This window comes from Pteropus alecto, unplaced genomic scaffold (genome assembly GCF_000325575.1).
Source record: "Pteropus alecto unplaced genomic scaffold, ASM32557v1 scaffold16, whole genome shotgun sequence".
Taxonomy (NCBI): Eukaryota; Metazoa; Chordata; class Mammalia; order Chiroptera; family Pteropodidae; genus Pteropus; species Pteropus alecto.
Window position 1 is genome coordinate 3,066,635 of NW_006438867.1, and position 26,071 is coordinate 3,092,705.

The window sequence follows — 26,071 nt, forward strand, 5'->3', positions numbered from 1 at the left end:
TAGATACAAAAAACCACCATCTCAATTCAGAAATGAAAATATCTAGTCCCAGGCAATAGTCATTCAAAATTGAAGTTCATTTTTCATACCTATCTGGGGCTCAAGGCAGTATGTCTCTTCTCTAAAGGAAAAAGGTAGTGTTGACGTGTTCTCTCCTTTTCACGCACCTCTTTCTTGTTATTTTTGATCCCTTCAGGATTGGAATAGGAAAAGGGGTAATGAGGCAGGATGATGACGAAGGGGAGGTGGAAAGTCCTTGTGTGACTGTCCTGTTGTAAGATGGCTTCAGGCTCCCTGGGCCAGCAGATGTCATATAAAGCCAACTTCTCCTATGGGTGTGTTTATGGGTTCTTCAGGAACTTTCCCTGGGAACTATCCACTCTTCTTTTTTGATGTCATCAATTTGGTTTGTTCCAGCATTGGATATTTCCCCCTCTGTCCTTGTTTTCACAAGTTCTCCCTGTAGGCTTCAGATGAGCCTCTTGGGAAAAATATAAATCAGCTCCATGCCAGTTCACTCCCTCAGATTCATCAAAATACTTCTACGCCCTTTGCCCCACTGAGGGCTCACCTAATACAGCCAGCCCTTCCTGACTCTGCTGCCAAGATCCTAGGGTAAAAGCCAAACACTAAAGACACCAGGCTGTCGCTTCCCTCTATCCACAGACGACACCGACGAAGCCCTGCGCATCTCCCAGTGAAGCGCGGCTGAGGTGGAGGGAAGCATCGCTCCCCTCTCAAAATGAGGGAATTCACAGCAGAGCCCTGGAAAGAAATTCTCCTCACCAGCCCCCTTTCTCTAGTAACTTAAGCCTTTTACACCTTCAAAGCGGGTAAGAAGAGTAAGGCATGTCTTTTTTTTTTTCTTTAAATATCTACTTTGAAATTTCTAGAAGCTGATCCATCTCACAATTCACTTTGATATTTGATCACATCCCCTTGGAGTCTGGGTGAAAATATCATTTTGAATCATCATGTTTGTAACTGCCTTCCACTTCTAGTACATATGGAATAGTTCTGCCAAGCAAAGGTAACCTTCGAATCACTACATCCAACAATCTCCTCCTCCATTTTTTTCTTTTTCCACCTCAACTTTTTTGTAGCATTTGACTTTTTTGATGACTTTTTTGAATTTCCCTTTTTGAAATTCTCTCCCTGTGTCTTTAATGGTGTTCTGCCTCTCTTGACTACTCCTGAGCTTTTTATCAGGTTTGTTCTTCTGCCATTTATCCCTTAATAATTGTTCCCTAAGATCCATTCCTCAACCCCCTTTTTCTACTTAATTACTCTGTTCCTAGCCAAGTTCATCTACCTTAATGGTTTCAGCAATGATGGTATGGGTAGACAGTGACGGTGACAAATGGCAACCAGATGGTATGCAATAAGCAAAGCCTTTGAAGTATGTATAATTTTCCCAATTTTACAATTAAGGAAATTAAGGCTTTGATGATAAATAATTTGTCCAAGGCCACACAGCTAGTTAGTGTTGAAGGCAAAGTTCAAATCCAAGTTTGTTTATATTCTACAGCACACTCGGTCTCTAAGTATACCTCTCCTCGAGTCTGCATCTCTAACGCTGACTCCTCTCATGAGCTCTGGAACCACATTTCCAACTTTCTGTTATGTGTTTTTGTATGATTATTCCACAGCCACCTGAAATTCAGCACATCCCACAGCTGAGCTCACTATCTTCATGGCCAGCTTTGTCTCTCCTCTGTGTGTCCTGTGTTAGTCCATAGTATCAGCATTCTCCCTAAAACCAAGTTTACAAAAATGGAGTTGCCTTTTACCTGCCCTTCACCTTCACTTCTCACATGCAACATTTTTTTTTCCCTGCTTTTCGGTGCCACTGCCCTCATCTTAGGTCAGTTCCTCATGATCTCTTGCTTAGACTTTTCTAATGACTGCTTCACTTGCTTTCCTGGTGGAAGTGAATCTCTTCCACTTGAATCTCTTCCACTCCGTGTCTGCACACAGATTGATGATGCTCCCGAGTTCCTTTGACCAGCGACTCAACTCTGGCGAGCCATTCCAGGGCAGTCGCGGCTTTCCAGCTGTTACATTGTTGCACCTTTCCAGCTGTTACATTGCTTTGTTCCTCCTTTGCACTCCAGCCACAGTGCTGTTTGCTGGTCTCTCTCCCCAAAGCCATTTATTTTCAGTATCTCCGTCTCTGCTCACACTGACCCGTCAACCTAGAGTGCTCTTTCTTTGCCCCTTCACCACCCACCAGACTCTGTCTTGCCCTCTGAGGTTTAATTCAAACGTTGCCTTCTTTGTAATGTCTTCCCCCTCTACTCGGTTTCAATCAATTACCGATCTCTCATTCTTTTTATAAATATTTGTCCCATTTAATTCTCAGAGAAGCTCTGCGATGATGCTTTACAAATAAAGTTAACTTATCCACAGTTAACTTAACACTAAGTTAAGAGAAGTTAAGGAACTGGTTAAGGTCACACACCCAGGGGGAACAGAGCTGAGATGAAAACCAGAGATCCTAGACTCCTCGTTCTCATCCTACTTAGTTGTAAGTGCCTTGAGGTTGGTCCTGTGTATTATTAACCTCTACATCCACAGCATCTATCACAGTGAGGGCCCTGGAATCGTAGCTGAATGGGTGGTGCAGAAGGAATCGAGCTCACCTGTCAACCCTTCAGATGCTTGAGGACTGAGACCTGATACTTCCCAGAAGCTGGTTTTTTCAGGTTTCTTAGGCAAACTTCCTTCAACTGTTTCTCTTAAGACTACCCCACTATCCTTGTTACATTTCTCTAGATACTTTGTGGTCAGCAATATCCTCCTCAAAATAAACCCATAAGTGAACACAGTACTCCTTGGGGGCTTCAAATAGCTTAGAGAATATAAACTTATTTAATAGAGATGTCATATTTGTTCAGATGCAGCCTAAGTGTGATTGTGGTTTCTTTAAGCAGTTGCCAAGCAGTGCAGGCTCATGGTTAGCTTGTGGCCAGCTGAACACTCTGGGGCTTTCTGATGTGATGTCAAGCCAGGCTCTATTTCTTTAATTGCATATTCGAACCTCCATCCAGTACTTTAATTGTATTCATCCCAGATAGCATCTTAGCTATTAATTCTGGCCATGTAAGTGTCTTAAGCATTCCAAATTCTGCCCGTAGATAAATAATGACAGAGGACAGAGTTGAAATAAGGTCTGTCTGATTTCCAGGCCCTTGCGCTTCCTAAGTTTTGCTGCTAGGGACCTGTCTAGCCAAAGACCGGTATCATAGCTGCCTGGAAGCTCTCAAGGGGAAAAACGGGAATGAGAAGCTACAGTAACCTTCACACGCTTTCTCACGGGCAGCGATGGCCAGGCAGCCTCAGGCCTGACGTCTGCTTTTGGCTCGCCCATTCTCATCCTGCAGCTGGGTAACAGTCCCACAGAGGAGGAGAGAGGACGCCAGGTTCTTTTGTCCTCTGGAGTGACGTGCACATGCCCCTGGGTCCGAGAGGGCACAAGCAGATGCCCCTGGGTCCGAGAGGGCACAAGCAGGACTTTCCTCTTAATGTGGGTCCACAGGGAGTATGCACTTAGGCTTCTGTCCCTGTGTGAAATCTGCCAGTTCAACTCCCCACAATATACATTTGTTTAGAGCCTGCTATGTGCCGAGCATTCTTGGGGGTTCTAGAAAGTTAAATATCTACTTACTGGAAAGCAGACAAAGTGGGAGTTACTGTAGAAAAACACTTGCTCTGAAGGTAATTCTAAAATCTGTTTTGTTTTGTTTTTTAAAATTGGGCAATACTTTGATATGCGTGTGGATATAGGTTGCCTTTATGGACTTGCATTATTGTAAGTGTTCTGAATAGCTGAAAAATAATAAGATACTGATATTATATGACTCTTTGCTGCCTAAAGCTAGATTTTCTCTCTCAGCGGCTCTAGAAAATGAACAAATGTATAAAGCTCTTAGTAAAAAAGAAATTGATTGTGTGGGTGAGTTAACTTCATGTTTCAATAGGCAGAATCACTGTGAAATCATGGGTCCCACTTTTGTTGGAGACCTAAGGCAGATCTGAAAAAGAGTTTCTCTAAATTCATGGGCATTTTAATCAAATAATCAGAATGAAGCCAAAGAAAAGCAGCAGCCTTGTTGAGCAGGGCCAGCAGTGGAACTGGACAAAGCCGCACCTGCCCATGCGGGGGAGGGGCGTGAGGCAAGGCCGGCCACTGTCAGAAGGGCGGGGAAACCAGCATCGTTTCAGTAAAAGACAAAACCAGTCTCTACATCTAGTTTAGTTATGAAGGTGTCTCAGAGCCAACTGACTCTGTGATTGCCTTTTGTTCAATTGTGGGGTGTCCCACTGGTATGACAGCTGGGATATGTCACTGATATGACCACTGAGCCAACTACTGAGTATTGAGGCTGTAAAGCTTTTGAGTTTCTTAGCTTTGGAGAAAACAAAATGTCTTCTTCTATATGTTTGCCCCTCAACCTTAGTGTCAGCTTAGTTAAATTTATGTTTTAATATCTTTTTGTTGTTGTTGCTCAATTCACAATTGACAGCCTTTCAACAGAATTGGGGATGCCATTGGACATTGGAGGATTAGTCTGCACTGTGATTGATTTAAAAAACCTACGGAAAAATCATTGCTGATGTTCTTTCTTCCTCAAGTGAGATATAAAATGTTACCATGTACAGCACATTTTTCAAACTGGAAAATTAGGGAAGCTTAAAATACTAAGTAGGAGTGTTCACAGGCAATTAACATGAATTCGAATTATCGTATCACAGGAGCTTGATCTTATAATATATGTGTATATGTGCATATATAGGTTCTATTCAACTTTACTCATATTTAGTGAACTTCTACTATGTGCCAGGCACTGTTCTGAACACGAGGTATATAACAGTGAACTAAGGAGTGAAAAACTCTTGCCCACATGAAGCTTATATTCTAGGAGAAAAAGATATTTACTAAGCAAAGTCATAATAAAACTACATAGTGTATCAGAGGGGAAGTGCTCTGAAGAATAAAGGAAAGAAAGAAAGGAGGGAAGACAGGGTAGGGCGTGTGGGAGTACGGTTATAACTGATGTCATCGGAGAAGGCTTCGGTAAGGAGGTGACATTTGAGCAAAGACTTGAAAGAGGTGATGGAGCCAGCCATGCAGATCCCAGAGGAAGAATGCTCCAGGCTAAGGAAGCAGTCAGTGCAAGAGCCCGAGGCGGGCCTGTGTCTGGCATGTCCCCATGCAGAGCTCTGTGGTGGCAGTGGGGCTGCAGTGCTGATACTAACTACCCAGAGTTAGCATGGACCTCACAGGCTAAGCGCATAGTCCCCGGCAAGACCACCTTCATTTCAGATACCAGCCACCAGTTCAGGGGTCCTCAGGCCACCCACACTCCTGACAACTGGTTGCAGATTCAGGGGTTCCCACACACACACATCTCGCCTGACCCAGGTTCAATGGTTTGGTAGGTCAACTCACAGAACTCAGGAAAGTGCAATATTCATGAGTCAACTTTATTATAAAAGATACAAATTAGGACCAGCCCCACAAAGAGGCACACAGGCAAGGTTTGGGGGCGCCTAGAGGTAGAGCCCTTGTGTCCTCTCCCTGCGGAATCAGGACACCTCACACCCCCCGGACACGTTGACATGTTCACCGACCAGGAAGTTCCACTTAGCTCAATATACAGAGTTTTTACTGGGGTTTCATCACATAGGCCTGGTTGATTGCATCATTGGCCGCACAGCAGAACTCAGTCTGTAGCTCCGCTACTCCCGAGAGTTCCGGCAGGTATCACAGACTGAAAAGCCACCCTCCTGTCACACAATTGGCCCCCATCTTGAGTCATCTCATGAGCATACACTTAGCTGTGATTAAAGTCACCTGGGAAAGTCTAAGGGTTTAGAAGCTCCATCCTAGTAACCCAGGAAGGGGACCAGACGCATTTCTTAATTATACAGCATGAGCCCTATCAAGAGCTGGAGAAATAGTCATGCTAGTTCTGTAACAATAATGATGCCACCCACTTACAATAAGGAGAAAACAAGCAGAGTAACAAAAACAATGATTTCATCAAAGATTGGATCTTGCAAACAGAGAAAGGCAAAATGACTAGCTCTCAACTCAGGTGAGGCAGGCTGACCCCTCTTATTGGACACTCCCATCTTAAAAGTTTGATTTCTGCATAAGGGACATAGGAATGTTTAGTCATAACTGTGTAGACAGTCAGCTCTTAATGAACATGCCGATCGAGGGAAACCTGCAGCATGAATGATCTAAGAATGTGTAAATTCAAAATCCCTTTAGTCTTCTCGTTGAGTGTACTTTATATTCCACACTACATATATTTCCTCCAGATAGATCATTTCAGAACTAGATGACTTTTGCTCAGTAAAATTTCTGGTGGCGTTGAAAGAACCTTAGGGAATTTCTGGTTCGATTCTTCCATCTCCTATGTGAGGCAGCCGAAGCGCCGGGGGTGGAGGCTAGGTAGGTCGACTGGCCGGGACCACCCTGCGGGCTGGCGTTAGAGCTGAGGCTTGAAGCTAGGCTGCTGGTGTGCGGTCCGGGGCCTGGCCCATCGTATGAGGTCGCCTGCATCAGTCACCAGCCTAACACGCACCCTCAGAGGAGCCAACCCCGGAGGCGAGAGGCATAGATCCCACCATTTCCTGCCCTGATCACCTGTGCAACCCTGGACAAAGAACTTCACCTCTCTGAGCCAGTGTCTTCTGGTAAGATGGAGATAAAAGTAATGTCAGTCACAAAACGTTGCCATGAGGATTAAATGAGATGATGTGGGTGCAAATCACATTACATGTACCAGACAAATGTTAAGATTTGACATTATTCCTGTTATTTGGGTGCTTAGAATCCCTCGTCTCTTGATTAAAGTGGAACAGATCTTAGATCTTTATTTTGAACCATTTAACATTTATCTGAACGTTATGTGAGTGAATATGGGAGATGCTAATTTATGATGAAAAATTTCACCACAACCTACTCCCAGAAAGAGGCCATGCCTGAAAGGCAGCAACACTTAATAAACTCAGACGGGGAGACGGTACAAGGGCTGCATGGCAACCAGAGGGGAAGGCTCAGAAGCTCCAGCCTGTGACATTGCACTGTCGTGTGGGTCAGGACTCCTGAGGTCCCCGACATTAACATCAGATCTGCAGGTATCACTTCCCCTCTGGCCAAGAAACTTATTTCATGCTGCTCTCTCCCCTAGCTTTATATGCAAGTTTAGGTAAGCATACAGTTCTTGAAGTTACGAGCATGGAGACAGAAACATAGAATAATGTGGCACAGCCTGAGGTTCAGGTATGGTATCTGTTTACTTTGTTCTCTGCTCATGGATAAATAAAGTCCGTGCATAAACCAATCTGCCAGCAAATAGATCAGAATGATGAGAGCTATCTAAAACAACAACAACAAACACCCAGAAAGAAATCATTCTTGGCTTAAAGATAAAATTAATATATTGTTAATCAAAAAATGCATTAAAATGGAAATATGCAATTTAAAACACATTAAAATAGAATAAGAGTTTTTCCTAACCTATTTTGTAGCCCAAGAAAAGTATTCTATCAAACTGACTGATATCATTATTTTTAAAACCCCCTCAGGATGTTTCCCTTTATTTGGACTGATCCTATAGGCCAGTTAATAGACGGCATTGTTTCTGCAGCTCTGCCTTAATGTGGTGAGAGCATTAGCATATTTTATATGGTCTTTTAAATGTGTTGCAGCTAATTATATAATTTCTCATCTTTTGTTTGTAGCCAGCAGCAGGACTCTGTGTTTGAATTATTTAGAGTGATGACAATTCTCTTGCTTAACTATCTCTTCTCTAGCAGTTTGCAAAGGAAACTTGGCCCAGGACGCCTATGACAGAGTCACCTTGGAAGAATTATAGCTAGTCTCCCTCTTGGCCACTCCTCTGTCCAGTAGATCTCCAAAGAGGACATGAGGAGGGCCAGTCTATAGCACATTAATCTGTGAAGTTTCCAATTAGAGCAGGAAAACTTTGATTCTAAAATTATTTGCTCACCTTTGTGAATTATTAGCAAGGAACTGCTCAGGCATAGTGGATGGTTCTAAAAAATATTGTCTGAGTTGGGGTCAGCAACTTTTCTGTAAAGAGCCAGTTTGTAAATATTTTAGGTGTAACAAACCATAGAGTTTTTGTCGCAACTCCTCAGCTCTACTGCTGTAGTGTGAAGGCAGCCAGAGACAATGTGTAACGTGAGCACGGCTGAGTTCTAATAAAACTTTGAGTATAAGAACAGGCAGTGGTCCGAATTCGGCATGTAGGCTGTAGTTTGCTGAACCCCAGTCTGAATCACTGATGTTTAGTTTTTTGAGGAATATGTTCCTTCATGAGAATTGAATGAGAGGTATGGACACTTCTCCATAAAAATAAACATTTTCATGCATAGGTGTGTAAATGCTCACACACACACACACACACACACACAATTCATACATATAAGCCTTCATGGATCCTGGTCAAGAAGTCTGGGTCTAGGTGGTATTTTCCTTACTGAAAGCCTTTGTAGTGACTAACTGGATACTCTGAAATGGCCATTCTTTAAAAAAAAATGATTTTTCTCCTACAAAGCTCACCTCAGAAACTCCAGACTTTGATCAGACTCTGCAGTTTATGTGGAGACACAGAAGTCTTGTACTGAGGGCAGTGCCACACATCAAGGGGCTTTAAATGGATGACGCCATGGACATTTTGGAAAGATAGAGGGGAAACGTGTACTTGGGGACGAGATGGGGGTTGGAGGCAGGTCACATGGGATGCTTAAATAAACAGTGGGCGTCTTGGGTACAGGCTGGTTATTTTAAACATGGCCGTAACACGTGGCCACCTTCTTATGACCCCTCTTGGACTGTCTTGGTCACAGTATCCACTCTTTTAGGCGAGAACAGGGTCTACCCTAACATCCACATTTGTTCTGCTTTTTATTTTTCTTTCATTGTCTCTTGGATGTCAGTGTCAAGGGTCCCTGAATTTACTGTGATGTTCTTAAAGGCAAGAGACTAGTATTTTACGCTCTCTGTTAGCTCTCCAATGCCCCTCACTGCTAGCTTCACCTCCCCTGCCTCAGGCCCCCTTGTCCACCCCACTTCCCAGAGGACCAGAGCCTCACGCTGCAGGGCAGTCCTGTACGCTCACCCGCCCGCGTCACCCGGCCCCCTCCCATCCTCTTAAGAGCCAAGGCAATGTCCCCTCTTCTGAAGAATCCCCAGGAACCTCCCCAATCCCGAGGTGGAACTCAAGGTTGTCTCTTGTGTTCCTGCGGCACTTTATGCATCAGGTGTGTGACCTGAGCACACTGGATTGGAATCACTCGCATCCCTACCAGGCCACCTGAGGAGGCCACAAGCAATAGCGCAGCCCAGGCTCTGAGTAAATGGCCGGACGGACTGATGGAGGATGTTCAGTAAGCAAGTGCTTATTATGGGTTGACTGTAACTACAAGGGATGGGGGAAGGGAAATAAAAAATAACTTTAAGGGAGAAGGGAATCGTCCCATCGGCATTTCTTTCTTGACTTGGCGGTAATTCTAAACGACAGTGTATGAACTGAGAGCGGCCAGCAGGGGAGGCTGTGCTGCCGAGTAGGCACTGCTGGGCGAGATCTGCCCTCCTCTCCACGGGCACTGCCCACCAGGGCCCCCGTCCTGACCGCCCGGTGACGCTGTCCGCTGTGGACCACACTGGCGCTGCTCCCCGACAGGGCTGAGGTTTGGGAGTCGGTATTCCAGAAGTCACGTCGAGAGGGTGGTGCTGTGTGCATTTCCTGTGGCCAGTGGTGGAAGCACTGGAAGGTGGCCGCTGGTTGGCCATGTGGGTCTCCCTGCTCATCGAGAGGGTGGTGCTGTGTGCGTTTCCTGTGGCCAGTGGTGGAAGCACTGGCAAGGCGGCCGCTGGGTGGCCGCTGGTTGGCCATGTGGGTCTCCCTGCTCGCATCTGCTTGGCCTTGAAGGAACTGGACCCAGGACCAGCTAGAACCCCGTTCTAGCATCAAAGTTTTCTGACTACCACCAGGATCCGATAGTTTCCAAGTCCTGAGAGCTTATTGGGCCTGTTTGTGTCAGTGTTGCAAACAGGTAGGCTCGAGTGTGTATCTGCACAATGCCAGCTTTCTCTCTGGTCAAAAGCCAATGGTAGAAGAGTGCCAGGAGCGAAGTGCGTGGGGTCTGGGTTGCCTGGTTTCAATGCCAGCTCCAACCCATTCTAGCTTTGAGACTTAAATGTCTCGCGGCTTCACTCCCCCCACCCCAGAAGTTGCAGCTAACAATAGTCTGTACCTCATAAGTTTATTGTAGATTTAAGGAAGTAGATTGTATAGAGAGTAGTGCTAAGTCAAAGTAACTCTCAATAAATGTTTCATTATTATTATTAAGGCTGTGGAAATTTGCATTTAGTACCTCTAGATTTCTGCTTCTTCACAGAACGCGATAATAGCACATGGAGTGGGCAGAGGGTGTGCTGCACCTGTAACCACCTGGCTACTTAGTCTAGGAGTTGAACTGAAGACACTTTGTGCTTTAGGAACATCATGAAGCAGAAGTAGACCCCCAGGGTCTCTTCTCCCCGTAAAGGGCACTTTTCACAGTATTTATTGCGTCCCTAATGGGACGGGAATGGGAGAGACTTATATCTTGTATATTATATCTAAGACATGATGCCTGTAATTGATCAAGCAATTGCAACGTATAGAAATGTGTAACACTGAAATATCATTGCTGCTGCTTCTATTACTACTACTACTAGTAATAATAATGATAATAAAAGAACTGTTGTCCTTTATTGGCTGAAAATTTGCTAAGCAGTTTGTATTCATTTATCTAGGGTGGTTCTTATTTTCTCAAGAAGAATAGGAAAGAGGAAGTCGAGAGTCAGAGACACAATAAAACCTCCCCAAGATTGCACAGTTAGTACATGGCGGAACTGGAATACGAACCCAGATCTGCCTGCCCCCACCCTCCTACACATTATCTTTGCTTTGAAGCCATCTTTTATTGGGACCAATTTAAAAATTGGCCGAGATATATATTGCATGGCTTTTAATTAATATAAAAGTTTAGCCTCCATTTAATTATCACTGGTGGTGATTGTTCTTTTTGCTTCTGATGATAAAAGAGAACACAGAGACCTTCTGAAAGCAAACTCACTGTCCTTTCCAAAACACAATTCAAGGCTGTGCTTCCTGCTCACAGACTATGACTCACTGGTGAATCAGGGGCTGAGCCAGCCTGTGTCCTTTATGTTCAGTGCCACTAGCTTTATCACTCCTCCTGTAGCCTCTCTGCCCCCCACTGCTCCCTCATAAGCCTCCCAACACCCACAGAATCGATTGTCTCTTCCTTCATGATGTTTCTTGGGCCCAGGGCAGCCCACCAAATCCTGGCTGTCTTCCTGGTGACTCAGATGCCCTTTAAACAGCCCAGGGGAGGGAAAGGTGGTGAAATAGTGAAGCTGGGGGCATCTTGGACTCAGCGACAAAGCTGGGTCCAGAGTCTGGGGTCTTTTCTGAATCAGACTAGAGTGTGAGCTCCCGTCAGTCACTTGAGAACCTGGCTTCTAAGGTCCCTGTTGGCTCATCTGGTCGCTTTTTTTTTTTTTTTTTAATCTGGGTTCAAGACCTTGGGAGATCATCCAAGTGCTTTCTTTTCTTGAGCTCTTTTCCAGTTGTTCACTGGTTAATTTACTGGCCGATCAACCTAGTCACTTTCCTGAAGTTCCTGATTCACACACACCAGTTATGTCAGTCCTTCCAGGTGCCAGTGCAGAAGCCAAGTCATTTTCAGGAGCAAAGGAAAGGTCACCGGGCTTTCCATATCTAGAGTTAAGGTTTCAAGCCCTGCTTCCAGGTATCGATTGGCCCCGTGGGGCCTCTGCTCCTTCAGGTCTAAAGCAAGCCATGCGCTGAGACAAGCCTAAAGGTGCCCTGAGATGGCAGTGGGCTTGGAGGTCGGACATCTGTGTCAGTCCCAGCTGGGCCACTTGAGTCTGTGTGACTTCAGAAAAGTATCCAATGGCTCAAAGCCTGTTTCTTCGTAGGGTTTGGGGGAGCGTTAAGAAAAGATAACACGTGCGAGGTGTTTGGCATCACCTTTGATCTGGATGGATGCTCAATGAATGTCGGTTTCCTTCCCTCTCCCTCCATTGTCTTCCAGTGATAAAATTCCAAGCTCTATAAATAATAGTGTAAAGAGTGCAGTTTTATCTTCTTCAGAGCTTGCAAAGCGCTTTTGTGTATGTGTTTCCTACAGTCCTCGCAACAAACTTGTGTCAAGATAGAGGTTTTTAGTTACATTGTACAGTGGAAAAAATAGATTCGGAACCCAGATCTGCTTCTGAGTCAATGCTCTCCACTCTGTGTCGAATAGCAAATCAATGAATGTTTATTCATCATCTACTATGTGCTCACCTCTGAGCTGGGTGTCATGCAGCAGGTAGGAGGATGTGGTCTCTCTCTCCAAGGAGCTCACAGGTGGGTGCTGGGGGTCGGGGAGGTGATAGGAAGAAGATACCTGAAACAGGCTGCCATCACGCCAAGAAATAGTTATTGGGCACCAACTATGTGCAAGACTGTGAGATTACAGTACCTACTATTTACTTTTTAAAATGTGATTTATTTTTTCAGTCACCTTTTCACAATGATATTAAGAGAAACAGAGTTTGAAAGTGAGGCTTGATTCAGTGCAAGTCATTATTGGAAAAACAAACCAACAAACCCAATCTGTGTGTTTCAAGGTCAGGGCACGGTTTCTCACCTTGATATTTTTTTTGTTGGGTAGAGTTTATCTTCATCAGTAAGGACATATGGCACATGCAGGGTTGTGGGTACAATATTCCTCTACTCATTTTTACCTCTGATCCAGCATATTAAATTCCAAAAAATCAGTTTCTAGTCCAGATGTCTGGCTCTATCATTGATATCATTTTCTCCCAGCTCCTGAAATGAAAACATGATGCCTGCTTTGTCATCTGGTCTTCCTTCTACTTCGTTAGCCCCATCCATGTATCTTCCCAAATGTCTCCAAATCTTTCTTTTATTCACTGAAATACTGCAGAAACCTCTTAACTGATTTTCAGTCCTCTCTTCATTCATTCGGCAAATATTTATCGAGCACTCATTTTGGCAGGCACTGTTCTAGGAGCTGCTACCATATTACCTAAAATAGACGTAGTCTTGGTAGAACTTGAAGTCTAGTGTGAAGTACAGACATTAAACGAGTAATTATGGGAATGATCCATATTATAATAGAGGAAGTAGAAGGGGCTATGAGTCCGTGAACCTCATACTTGGGTTTCTCTGAGGATGAGGAGTTGAAGCTGAAAGGATCAGTTGGTGTCCTCCAGGCCACTGAGGTATGGTCGGATGAGTCAGTGGGTGTTTGGGTGTGGGTGTGGTGTGTTGTTCGGGATGGGTGTGGGTGGGGCAACAGAAGAGTGATTTCTGGTACGGAGAAAGCATGCTTCAATAGAAGAATTGAAAAACTAGAAGGAATCCAATGTAGATTGAGTGGAGAGAAGGAGAGAAAAAGCATCAGAACATGAGATTGGGGCCAGGCTGTGGTGAATCTTCTAAAACTATTTTAAGGATTTGGGGCATCCTGGGAACAATAGGAACAAGGGCACGACATGATCCAATTTACATTTTTAAAAGATCTCTCTGGAAGCAGAGTTGAGAGTGGATGACGGGCCCAGGAGTGAACACAGAATGACCATGGCAGCTAGGGTTGTCATTGTAGAGATGTTGGTGACCTGTCTTGGGTTGTTGGCAGTGGGGATGGAGGTCAGTGAACAGAATAAAGAAACATGTAGAAGCACACCTGAGCGTAAGGGGTGATGGAGAGATGGGGTCAAAGACGACTGGCAGATTCTTTGCTTGAGGGCCTCATTGGATGGTGGTGCTGTTGACGGATAGGTTCTCGTCTCATTCCACGAGAAAGAATTCAAGGGCAAGGCGATCAGCAAGCAGGAAAGTGCAAAATTCATTAAAGTGAAAGTACACGCTCAAGAGGCTGGGGTGGAATGCAGGCTTACTCAAGAGGGGGAAAGGAAAAGGAGAGAGACAGACAGACAGACAGACAGACACATCTGCACAGAGCCCAGGAAACAAGGTGCTGACATAGCCTTGTTGTTTCCGGAATGGTCATGGCATCAGGTGCATGATGGGAGCTGCAGTGTTTGCAGTGAGGATGAGATTATAATGACATTATAATTAGCCAAAGGTCATGCCTTAGCCAAAGATGGCGTCTAGGCTGGAAAAGGCCAGTTTCGGCTTATGCCCCTTGTGTCGCTACAGATTCGAGGTTCCGAGGTAAGGGGTAAGAGGCTCAGGCAGTTGGAAAAAAACGCGGGGAGCTGTAGGCCACTGTGACATAGCTCTTTACTCCAGCAAAGGCACAGCCAGCCCGCAGGGTGGCGGCGTCTATCTATATACACGGCTTAAACGATAGTGGCACCCTGCCAGATAACAGAAGCCCGCGCACGCGCACGCGCACGCGCACCGGCACGTGGTATGATAAGGGGAGAAGCGCTGAGTCGCTTCTGCTCAGAAGTTAGCTAAGGGTGTCGGGAGGGAGCCTGACTACGGCCATCTTTCTTCGCACACCCCTGCTGGGGCTAGAACAGGGGGAGGTCTGAGGGAAGGAAAAATCTCTGGAGCCCTATCCTGGGGGGAGGCTGTTCCTGCGGTACCTGTCCTGCCTCAGTGCTGTTCACTGCTCCAGGCGGTGTAGGAGGGGCAGGTAGGAAGAAGATACAGTCAGCTCTGTATGTGTGGGAGACATCGGGAAGAGATGCCCCAGAGCAGGTGTCCCTCCTCTTATCACTGCCCACCCCAGTTTCCTCTGCACACAGCCTATGGATGGATCAGTGGCTCTGAGGCTCCGTTTTGATCACAGCACCCCTCTTAGGAAGCTTTCAGTTAACCACTGTGTGTAGAACCAAGGCCATTGTACCTGCCCTCCAGGGTCTCAGCCTTGTCTCTCATTAGGCCCGCTCTATAAAATTCACAGGGTTCCTCTACAACCCTCACGCATTTTCGTCAATGTGCTCATATTTTTTCCAATTCCTAATTCAGCCTCCTCAAGAATACTCTTACCAACTCCCCCAGCCTGTTTACTTTAAACTTTAGTCCTTGCTATTCATTTTGGAACACACTACCAAACACTCCTGTTATTTTCTCCTTTTATGTGTCCTCTGGAAATCCAAATCAGATATTCTCATTTACTTCGCAGCTAGATCCTTCCGTAGTGCTCTGCATAGTCGTCTTTCCACATGGGGCGATGTGAAATCCGACGTCATCCCAGAGTCAAGGAGGGGTCCTCGGTTCTTCCCAGCTGACACAGTGAAGAATTACAGGTTTACAGATTTATAAAATATAAGATTTATTTAGAGTACATTTTAGAAGGAGAAGGGCCATGCCAAGGAAGGCAGCAGCCCCATGGAATTCGGGAAGGGAGAAGACAAAAGAGAGAGTATGCTCCGAGGAAGGAGTGAGTTACCAGCAAAGAGGTGTAACCCCGCAGAAGCGGGAAGGTCTGTTTATATTTGGGCCGTGACGGGAGGTCCTAGATGATCACCTTGACTGACAGTTGGCTGTTATATAACCCTTTGCCTACCGTACATGTGCTTACCCAGAATGCAAACTGTTGTAATTAGATTCATGAACTTCCAGGCATGGGCAAGATATTATAATGATGGTATAATGAAATTGAGGTTATGTGCAGGTTGGGGTAGTACTTTCTGAGCACATGTTTGTGGCTGGTTTAAGCCAGCAGCTTTTATGGCCTTTGTGCCTTGGGATGTAAGGGTAATTCATAACCATAAAATGGGAGGTGTTTCTTGGAGGTCCTTAAGGAAGGTCTTCAAGGGAGGTACCTAGGTTACAGAGCTGAGCCTTTGCTCCTGTCGCTCATGTTTGCCTAACTACCTAACAGTTATACTCCAAATATTTCAAGGCATGAACAGATGAAGGGCAGATCTGTGGAGTCAAAGATGAGGCAGCTGAGGTTGGAGTGGTTGCTAGAAGATATATAGATATGGATATAGCTATAGATTTGTACATATCTGTATACACAGATACACACATATATACCATGATAAGGGGTTTATCATTTATTTGGTGTACAATAGCAGAGGCCGAAAGCATTGTGAGGTTTGAAATAGAGAGATGACACGTGGAATGCAGTAATTTATAAAAATTAATCTGGCTGTGCCATATAGGTGGATTTGAAGGAGACTACAATTGCTAGTGATTTACGAGTTTATCTCATCTGCCAGGCTACGTGCCGAGCACTTTACATGGATGAATTTATGTAGTTCTCACCCTACGAGAGTGGTACTGTCAGCATTCCCATTTTACAGAGCAGAAGTATGAGGTCAGAGAAGATAAACTATTCATTGGTAGAACCAAGATGCAAGTCCGGCCTACCTAACTTAAGAGCCCACCATCTAATGCTGTAGTGTCTTCTGGAAGAAGAAGTACATGGGATGAGTCCAGGAGAGTACCAGGAATAGAGAGTGATTTTCAAATGGATCCAGGGACCCCTAGGGTTCCAGGAAGGGTCTCAGAGCCCACAGCCAAGAAGACAAGCCCTCCTCTGCAGCCAGAGCAGCCCCTCTGTCAGCATCCTGCCAAATATTCTGGCTCTAGGGAAGATTAGAAGAAAGAATCCTCTCCTAAAAACAAACAAATAAACAAAATGAAACAAACAAACAAAAACACTTTGAAACCACTAGATCCCAGGATTTCAGCTGTTTGGCTTGTCAACAGTGCCATACAAGCTATAAACCCAGAGAAATACCCTTCCTGAGACAAAGGAAAGGTATTTATATTTCCCAAAGAAATGAATTTTGCTAGCTCTAGATAGGAAAAAACAAACATTTTTAAAACTTAAATCAGCAACAAACCTTGTTTACTTGTTTTTGAAACTCTTGGGAAGGTAATTTGGCTCTTTGGACAAATTATAAGTCAACTAAGTAATTAGGAGAACTTGCATTGTGGAATGCTTTCATAAATTTATTTATTTATTATTGGCATGGTAAAATGGACACTATTGTCTGGCCTTACAACTACTTGCGAGATGGGTAAGGCCAGACATTAGTGTCCATTTTACCATGCCAATAATTGACACCAAAAGGCTAAGTGATTTGCTCAGGGTTGCTGCCTGCCTTACTCACTGTCCTATCTCCAGCACATACCACACAATAGCTACTAACAATGTTTGTCGGACGAATTGAATGACTGAACATAGATGTGCTAGAATTAGTAGAGTTAAAATTCAAGCTTTCAAAATCAGGGCTAATTTTATTATCTCACTCTGCCTAAAATATGGGAAGTCACCACAGCAACCCAGTACAAATAAAACTTTGGAAATCAATTAACTTTTTGTGTTTCCCATCTATCATTTTAATGTTTGGAATATTCTGTTCTGTCGCATAAGCTTGAAAATCTCCTCCACACAGTTCCTCACTCTCCCACATCTCAGGTTTGCTTCTAGGTGATCTCCTAGACAATGTGTCCGCCAAGTATTCACTATTATCGCAGCCACCCATAATAATTATATGTTCCTTTCTTGACAAGCCTTGATGCAATTTATAGAGCAAATTGTATCTTGATTATTTTGTGGAAGAGTGTATTTATTCCAAATCTATTCAATGCATTTTTAGAAAGAAAAATAAAAATGTTGTATATGAGTTATGTGAGGATATAGAATGAGGTTTTGCTTGTCATTTGAAATGATCACATCTTAGTAAGCCTATTAAGAATCAGCATAGCATTTGCCCATTAGAATGTTTATAGAGTCAAATGCAGCTCTTTGGCAGGGTCTGGACACGGTCTCTATTTGTTTTCTCGTCTGTCTGGCTTTAAGGGGCATGAGCTGGCAGGCTTTCTGCACTGGTCATGGTTGCTTCACCTTCCGGAAATTGCCTCGAATTCTGAAATGTGTTTCAGCCCAATTTTGCAGTCTCCAGCCAGCTAGAGAACAGCCCCTAACTGGTGACTCCCCACAGGAAATGCTATGCTAATCTCTGCTGAAAATATTCTCAGGAAAACTAATTACTCTAAAAATGCCATGTTACCATGGTGCTTGAAACATGTAGGTGGAAGGTCATGCGGTTGGGATTCGAATTAAGTCTCCAGGTTATAAACTTTCATTTTCTTGTTGCTTTCTGTTTGTGTTTAATTTGAAACATGGGAAAATATCAAACCGGGCTTGGCTTGCTTTCTCTTTTGCTTTCCTCCTGGCAGCTTAATTAGCCCTCCCTCTCCTAAATTCCTGCAGGTGTCTGGTTAGTGATGTGACAGGTTGTTTGAAAGCTTTCACGTGGCAGGGCACTGGGTGTGAAGCACCTCCCTGTGAAGCACTCCTGATCTCAGCAAACGTGAACCAGGGGCCACAAGCACACACACACACACACACACACACACAACCCTGCTTCAACCCAGTGTCGCTGTTTTAGTTAGATGCAGTCCAGTGATCATGTTATAAAGGTAGGGATAAATAAATGTTCCCTATCGTTCATGTGCACACATAAAATTTAATTTTATATTTTGGCCTATTAGGGAAGGGACATCTAGAAGGAGGAGGAAGAGGGAAGCATACTGAAGAAGAGATGAAAGAGATCAAAGGCAAGAAGAGCAGGATTAGAGGATGAAGGCTAAAATTTATTGAGCACCTACTGCATCTCATGAGAGCCCTTTCAAATGCTCATTAGCTCTTTCCATGCTGGGAAAAAGCTGATCAATTTCTGTGTTCAAACGAACATTATTTATGATGTGTTCGTTATGAACGTTTGGAGTTATTTTGCCCATGGCATTCCCAGCGGGGGTGCTCCCTGGTGTTCTGGCAGTTTAGTGTGGGCTGCCCTATACGGTGTCACTCAGTTTACTAACTGGGACCTAAAAGTCTTTTTGGCAAGCGATCGATCACGCCTCACCCCCAGAGCCAGAAGGTCAGATTGGAGCACGGAGCACAATGACCTGCGACTCCCTGTGACTCCATCCTTAAAATCGAATCCCCTTGATTTGCTTGCTCGTTTCCTTGTTTTAAAACACTTATTCTTAGTCTTTCTTGCAAATGTGTGTCACACATAGGCCTTTGTGAATAACAGCTGTCCTCACTGTTCATTTGGTTGTGGCCTAGGTAGGTTAGTGATAAATCAAAACGTCAGTGAAACAATAACTAAACATTTCCGTGAATGTATAGGCTGCTTTCTTTTGAATAGCTCTGCTTTTTTTTTTTTTTTTTTTTTAAATCAAACTTTCAGAATTTAGCTTTGAATGGCTAACCCCAGAAGTCCAAAGAAGGGAATATTGATTGAGATGTGCAGCCTTTGTGGCTGATAAAATTAAGGATGCTGTGGTTTAAAGGAACCTCCATGTTACAGCACTTACTATACAAGTTATTTCCTTCAGCGTGGTTTTTATTGTTGACATAGAACCACTGAATTTCTATAACTTTGGGGGGTGGAAAACTTTCCATTTCTTCTATCTATAAAATAGTGATATGTCCTTAGCCTTAATGAATTAATTGCTTTAAATGCTTAATGTGATACTATTATACTTAGGCTTAACTTATTTTTATGTTTCCTCATTCACTGGATAGAGCACTTAACTTCCTCATGGGAAATTTGGGGTACAATTAGTAGAGATTCCAAAGCATAATGCCACAATAAATGTTTCTTTTAAATATTTATTTGCTACTTAGTGCCTCATAAAACAATTCCTACCATCATTAGCTGTCTCCAGTGATCTTGTTTTCGTCTTTCAAGTAATCTCCCTCCTGTTCATATTTGACTGAATTATGAGATTTTATTATTTGCCAGGCACTAAACTGGATGCTGGGATATAATGATGAGTAAGTTATGATCCTTGCCCTCAGAGAATTCTGTTTGTGTGTGTGTGTGCGCACATGTGTGGGAGAGAACTCATAATTAGCTCAATATTTGGCAGCCTCAGAAAATATTAGGTTAATACTTTCATTAACAATAATTTTGCTAATATATCTTTTCGTTCCCTAAAATTTCCTTTCTCTCGCCTGTACTGACATTACCAACTTGGAATACATATAATCCAGGTTAGCACTGAAGGAGAATTAATCATTTTCTCTGGTCCGTGTTATGATCAGCTGCCAATTGAAGTTTGGTTCTGAGTTACAAAGTTCTGTCCGACTTGATTTTCCTGCTAAGCCTAAACTTTTTCAACATTCCTGAAATTCTCACCGTTTTTTCCAGGTAAAACCACTTAGCAACAATTTATAACAAGAATTACATTTGTCCTGTTTCTGCTTCTTGTTGTGAGGAGGATCTGGGCAGCCAGAGTTCTAAGATAAGAAAAAAAATGATTTAGTGGGCAAATTAAAACTATCATAGCCCAGAGGATATGCATATAACCTTATTCTGTGTGTATTTCCATTAAAAACAATTTGAGAAGAAGCTCAGGAAGAAAAAACAAAACGAATGTTTTAAAATTTCTTACCAAACACAGGTATAAAAGAAGTGCCAGGTGATAAGGTGTTAGAGCATTCACAGTTGGACACAGTTTTAGGAACGCGTTCATTAAAATGCGAAGTCACAAGGAAATAATTTAACACACGAATACTGTATGCTAAGGGGAAATGCATTTTCTATAAGCTCTGATGAAAGAACATAGTCTTCTTTTTCCTTGTCTTCTTTCCTTCTACCTTTTTCCCTTCTCAGTATCTGGGCAAATATCACAGAAACTTGCTTTGATGGTTTTGGGGGTTCGCTTGGGTTATATTTTCAGCCGAATCCAACAGCACAGGCCCTGTGGGTAGACGTTAGTGAAAGCCACATGGCGGTGGTCCAGGACAGTTTTGGGGAGCTCCCCTGGTGCAGCTCCCACAATCGGCCAGCCCGGCACTTCCTGAGAACCCTGCCTGCCAGCTCCGTCTATGCCCAGGACTGCGGGGAGGACGCAAGGAGGGGAGGAAGGCTTTAGGAAAGGGGATCAGACTGATAGAGGTTTATTGGGGGACAGACATCGCGCAAAAAAAACTTCCTGAATTCCCACAGCTGCCCTGGGGGCAGGTCACGACACTTAGTGCCCACATGGAGCGTGGTTGGCCGCCTCTCTGGGGACCCCACAGCCTTGGGTTGTGGCACCCGGGTGTCCTATGGGGGTGGCAGACACCCCCAGATGGGCAGGGCCACCATCTCCTTTTCCTAAGTACAGGCAGCCATTGCTGGCAGCATTTAGCGGTCTTCATAGACCTGTGTTCTGAGGTTTGAAATCACTGAGGATTTTTCAAGAAGTTAGATTTGAAAAATTCCATCTATTCTCACATCCCTCTGTTAGCAGATATTATGAATCAGTGTCTTCTTTTATTAATTCTGAAAATGATGATTGCATGTTGGTGTGACAGTACCCTTCTCTTTTTCTGCCACCTCCCACACTCCCTCTGCCCGCACGCCAGCGACTTCAGGCCTGTTCCCCAGAGGTCTGCTCATTGCTACCTTAAGGTCCTCACTGCTCCTGCCCCAGGAGGGGGCGACCATGGTGGCCCCCAGAGGGTCAGCACAAGGCTGGGTTCTCTGAACCTCTGTCCAAGAGAGACCTGGGAGAGGGACAGGGCCTGGTCTTCCCAAGAAACGGTCTGTTTTAAGGAAGAGTTGTCAACGTTCCTATTTCCAGTATGGAAGGAAAAGGGACGGGGGAAGGAAGGAAAATCCCAAATTACTTTAGGGACACTGTCTCATTTCTATTAGTCACCAAATTGAAAGTTCCCTTTTAAATGGTTACTGCCTAGACAAAAAAAAAAATTGTATACACTCAGGCGGAGTGCTATCTCTGTTTGTTTGTTTTTCAAATTCTTTTTCCTTCTGCTCTCTTTACCTCCTGTTAAGCGGCAGATCGCAGATTGATTTTAAAAGATGTAACAGTGTCTTAATCTTTGCAGAGTCATATTATATTTTATCATCGTATTGGCTATCGGTGTGTTTCTGTTTACTGTTGCTGGTTTCCACAGCATGTAATTTTCATCTGAAAGTAGGTTGTAGACAGAGAAGGGAGCTGCAGGTAGCCTGTCCTGTTTCGTCACCATGGTAAACCAACCTGTCAGAGGAGTTTGAGAAAGGGGACCGTGTGCTGGGGTCATTTCTTTTTCTGCACATTTAAACAGCCAGTACTATATGATATTGAAAATGTGTGTTCCGTGGTGCTGACACAATACAAACACAGGTATTAAGAGGGCTCATCACAACTCAGGAGCTCACTGGAATATGCAAACTTCTGGAAGCAGGTTTTCTTGTTCTTATTGCTTTGTAGAGATACTTATTGCAAAAGCTTTATAATTTCTTATTCAAGAGAATCTGTGCATCTGAGTAACTGTCTCCCAGCATTAACTCGTAAGGGAAAAACAACCTCTTTTTGCCAAATCGACAATAGAAGTTGATTACCCACATCATGCCCCCAGAAATTATACCACTGTGAGAAAGAGCAAATTGAGGAATCTCATTTTCTTATCTAGTTTAGAATTAGCACAATCCATGTTCTTTTCTTTGTCCTTAACACAAGACTTTGATTTGGATAACAAAATGGCCTGTCCTCTTTGGATGATAAGAAATTTTCATCTTCTGCTGAGAAATGATAGATAGTATCGGCAGAGATTTCCTAATTTCTATGCCTTATTCAAAATGTCTTAGCTCTTTTATACTAATACTTATAAAACCTTTTATTTCCTTCCATAATTTATCTGTTCTGTACTAGCTGTCTCCTACCAATTCAAACCTCATCAGGAAAGAAAAAACAAGCTTACCCAACCATTATTCCTTCTTGGGTTGTATCATAATGTCAGCACAATTCTATTTTAAGAGCCTAAGCTCAAAGCTAATTTTTAAGAGCGTGAATCTGTCTAGACTAAAATTTCAAAGCAGCCCTGGAATATAGAGAAAAAATTTAATGTTCTTAGAAATGATATTTTTAAACTTAAAAAGATAATTTATATAACATACCGGTTATTAATTCTGATAGCTCTAGCCTGTAAATAGTTAATCTCTAAAATGCTGGTTTTAGTCTGTTCTTTTGAAAGTAAAAAAGATTGTTTTTCCATAGAATTGACATTAAAGAGACCTGGGCTAGCTCGCAAAAAACTGTTGGACCCACACTGAAGTCTGAGTCTCAGTCTTCTCTGATGCTGGCCTGGGGTGTGCGCGGAGTGTGGGTAGGAGGTGGGACAGAGGCCTCGTTGGTGTCCACAAAGCCTCTCACCTGCCCTAGTTCAGGCCTCTGTGACTTCTCCCCTTGACCACTCTTCAGGCCACCGCCAAAACAGCTGGGTTACATCACTGTCTTAGGACGAATCCTTCAATGAGTTCCCAGAGACGACTGAATTGAGACAGGACTTCAGAGTCCTGCGCAGTCTGCCCTCAGCCCGCATTTCTAGACTGTATCAACAGTTTCTCCTCCGGCCAGCGTGTGCCCTGTGTTCGTGTCCACCCGGGCCTCTCCCGGCTTAACAGGCATAACTAAGGCTTCATTCCCTTTAGCTCTGCCTGTTGTTTATTTCTGTCCTTCAAAATCCAGCACAAATGCAACATCTGTGAAATCTTTCCAAACCTTCAAGTCAGAAGGAATCATTCTCTACTCAGAACTCTCATAGCACTTTAAATATATTTTTAACGCATTGTTTTCTTTCCGTTTTTATTCGTTCAACAAATAGCACAAGACTTTGCTATAGTTCTGTCATTCCTTGATTTTAACCAACTAACATTTAACCAACTACTTCCTAAATTTATTCCAGTCACTTTTTTTTTTTTTTATGAACCCCACTTACGAAGATGAAGAAAGGGGAATGAATGCTGTGTGGCTGCAATGCTGAATCTGTTTTCCTCCCTGGCCCGCTGGGTGACTGGGATGGGGTACTGTGGGCCTGGAGGCTCACAGCCCTGGCGGGAAGAAACAATGATACAGTTTGTATTAGCTTGTTTCAGTTTTTGTATTAGTGTGTTTGGGTTTGCTTCGATTTTTAAGTAAAAAATATTCTCTGGGAAAGTCAAACCTCATTTATATTGTACTTTATTCAGTGAATAAGTGATTCCTTGCTGGGATCTGTAATGAGAAATGGCACTTCTGACCAGGATAGGTATCGATTAGGAAATCCTTCCGGTGACAGGCTTTAAAGTCAGAGGACGACTGAGCTCAGCCCAGCGGGAAACCCAGAGGTGGCCTCAGAGTGGATTTGAGCCAGAGGTTTATGAGGACTCAAGGTTGCGACTTGATGTCTTTGAAAAGCTCTTCACTTAGTCATCTTCTGCGTGTCCGCTTTGACTTCCTGGGAGTGAGCCGGCCTGGAGGTCTGCCAGGGTGGGTGTTTCCCAGAGCCTGTGGAGGGAGGGAGAGGGGACACCTCCTCTTTCCCCAGCCATTGAACAAAATTCGAAATTCATGAACTTTGCTCTCATTGCTCCAAATTATATCACCTGTCCGCCTCTAACCGCCAGGAGGAAGCTGCGCTTGGCTTCTGCCGCTGGAGGCCTGCCCCTGGCGCTCAGGGAGGTTTCAGTCCCACCCAAACACCACGGACACTGATGTGGCAAGCCCGGGTCGTAGGGTGGGACTGAGGGGGAGATCTGGAGTAACCGGGGGCAACACGAGATCATTGGAGAGAAGAGGCAGGGAGCACTTTACAGCGAGTACTGCTGCATGCCAGGCATTAGTCCAGGTGTTGCAAGGTGAGCGACACAGACCAGGGCCCCGCCCCCCAGGACCTTACAACCTGTTGAGGAAGGAAACAATAAGCTAACAAAAAAGTAAACACGATAATTTGGGGTTGTGATAAGTGCCATGAAGGAAATGACAGGGTGACTTGCAGAGACGGTGGTTAGTTAAGTTACTTTAGAAAAGATAGACTAGCTCTCAGAAAGAAAAAGAGGAAGACAAAAACTATACCTCGCCCTTTTGCAGTTTTGCCGAGGGCCTGACTTGCTGCCCACGGGAGGCTGTCAGCACTTGAGCAGAGGTGTCCGGATCAGTCTGGAAAGTCGCAAAGCGAGCTTACCTCAGCTTGGCCGGCTCTTCCCAGTCCCCACTAACCCCGATCAGCCATCCAGGTTCTCCCAGCATCCCCGCTTCTTGGTCCAGCCTTTCTTCCTTAAACACAGAAGAGATGGACCAGAAGTAGAGGAGGAGCTGACACCATGAGCCCTCATCCAGCCAGCACCCTACCTCCTCCCCAAGCCCTTCTTTGTTTTCTGACCAGAGGCCTCCACTGAACGGGGCCTTTAAAATAATCTCCTACTAAAAACACTGCTTACTTACATTTCCTTGCTACTGGAAATGTCATATGATTATTAGAGCTGCTTGAAATGCTATGCCAATAGTATTTGGGTAGAATATCCATAGCTTTGTGATGCTATTTGTACCCTTAGCATGTATATAAACAGTTTAAAAATTTTCAAAAATATGTGTATTTGAGATCTCTTCCTTGGATTATTCCTAACAGTAAATATATAAGACTCTGTTTAATCTTTGCTTCACTGGAAAGGAAACTAACCATATGAGAAAGTCTTAAGGTCCAAATATTCTTTCATAATCACATAATTCACTTAAAGTACAGAGAAAAATTGATATTGGTAGGTTCATCAGTAAACTTCAGGGCTATTTTGTTGTTTCTGTTTGGCAAATGGTCACAAGTGATTTTATGCTTTCGAAGAGAAATTATATGGTCTGTATTTTTAGTAGTTTGTTCTACGAGCTTTTTGAATTGTTGGTATTTTCTTAGGCTATGTATCACAGCTCGGCACTGGAGGGGTGTGGACAGTCTCCATTTTTGTATGTATGCAGCCGTCAACGTTTTTTAGATTAAAATAATTCTGAGAGCACTAACTGTAATATCCTGTTACTTCGAAAACATTAAAGGCTCTTTGGCTGACATTAGCCATATGGTGCCGAATGGGATCATTATAACTTGATTTTATAACTTGACCGAGACATTTGTAAAGTGGATGGCAATGAAATGGGAAGAAACAAGCTAAAGATAAAAAAAAAAAATCAAGATGAAACATATTAAATGCGAAATAATAGAAAACACATCTATT

The 26,071-nt window shown here is 43.8% G+C and overlaps 1 protein-coding gene across 3 annotated transcripts in view; it reads left to right on the forward strand.

Moving 5' to 3' along the window:
• DCLK1 (doublecortin like kinase 1) overlaps nucleotides 1-26,071 on the forward strand; it is a 323,350-nt gene that overhangs the window by 163,346 nt on the left and 133,933 nt on the right. The window lies entirely within an intron of this gene.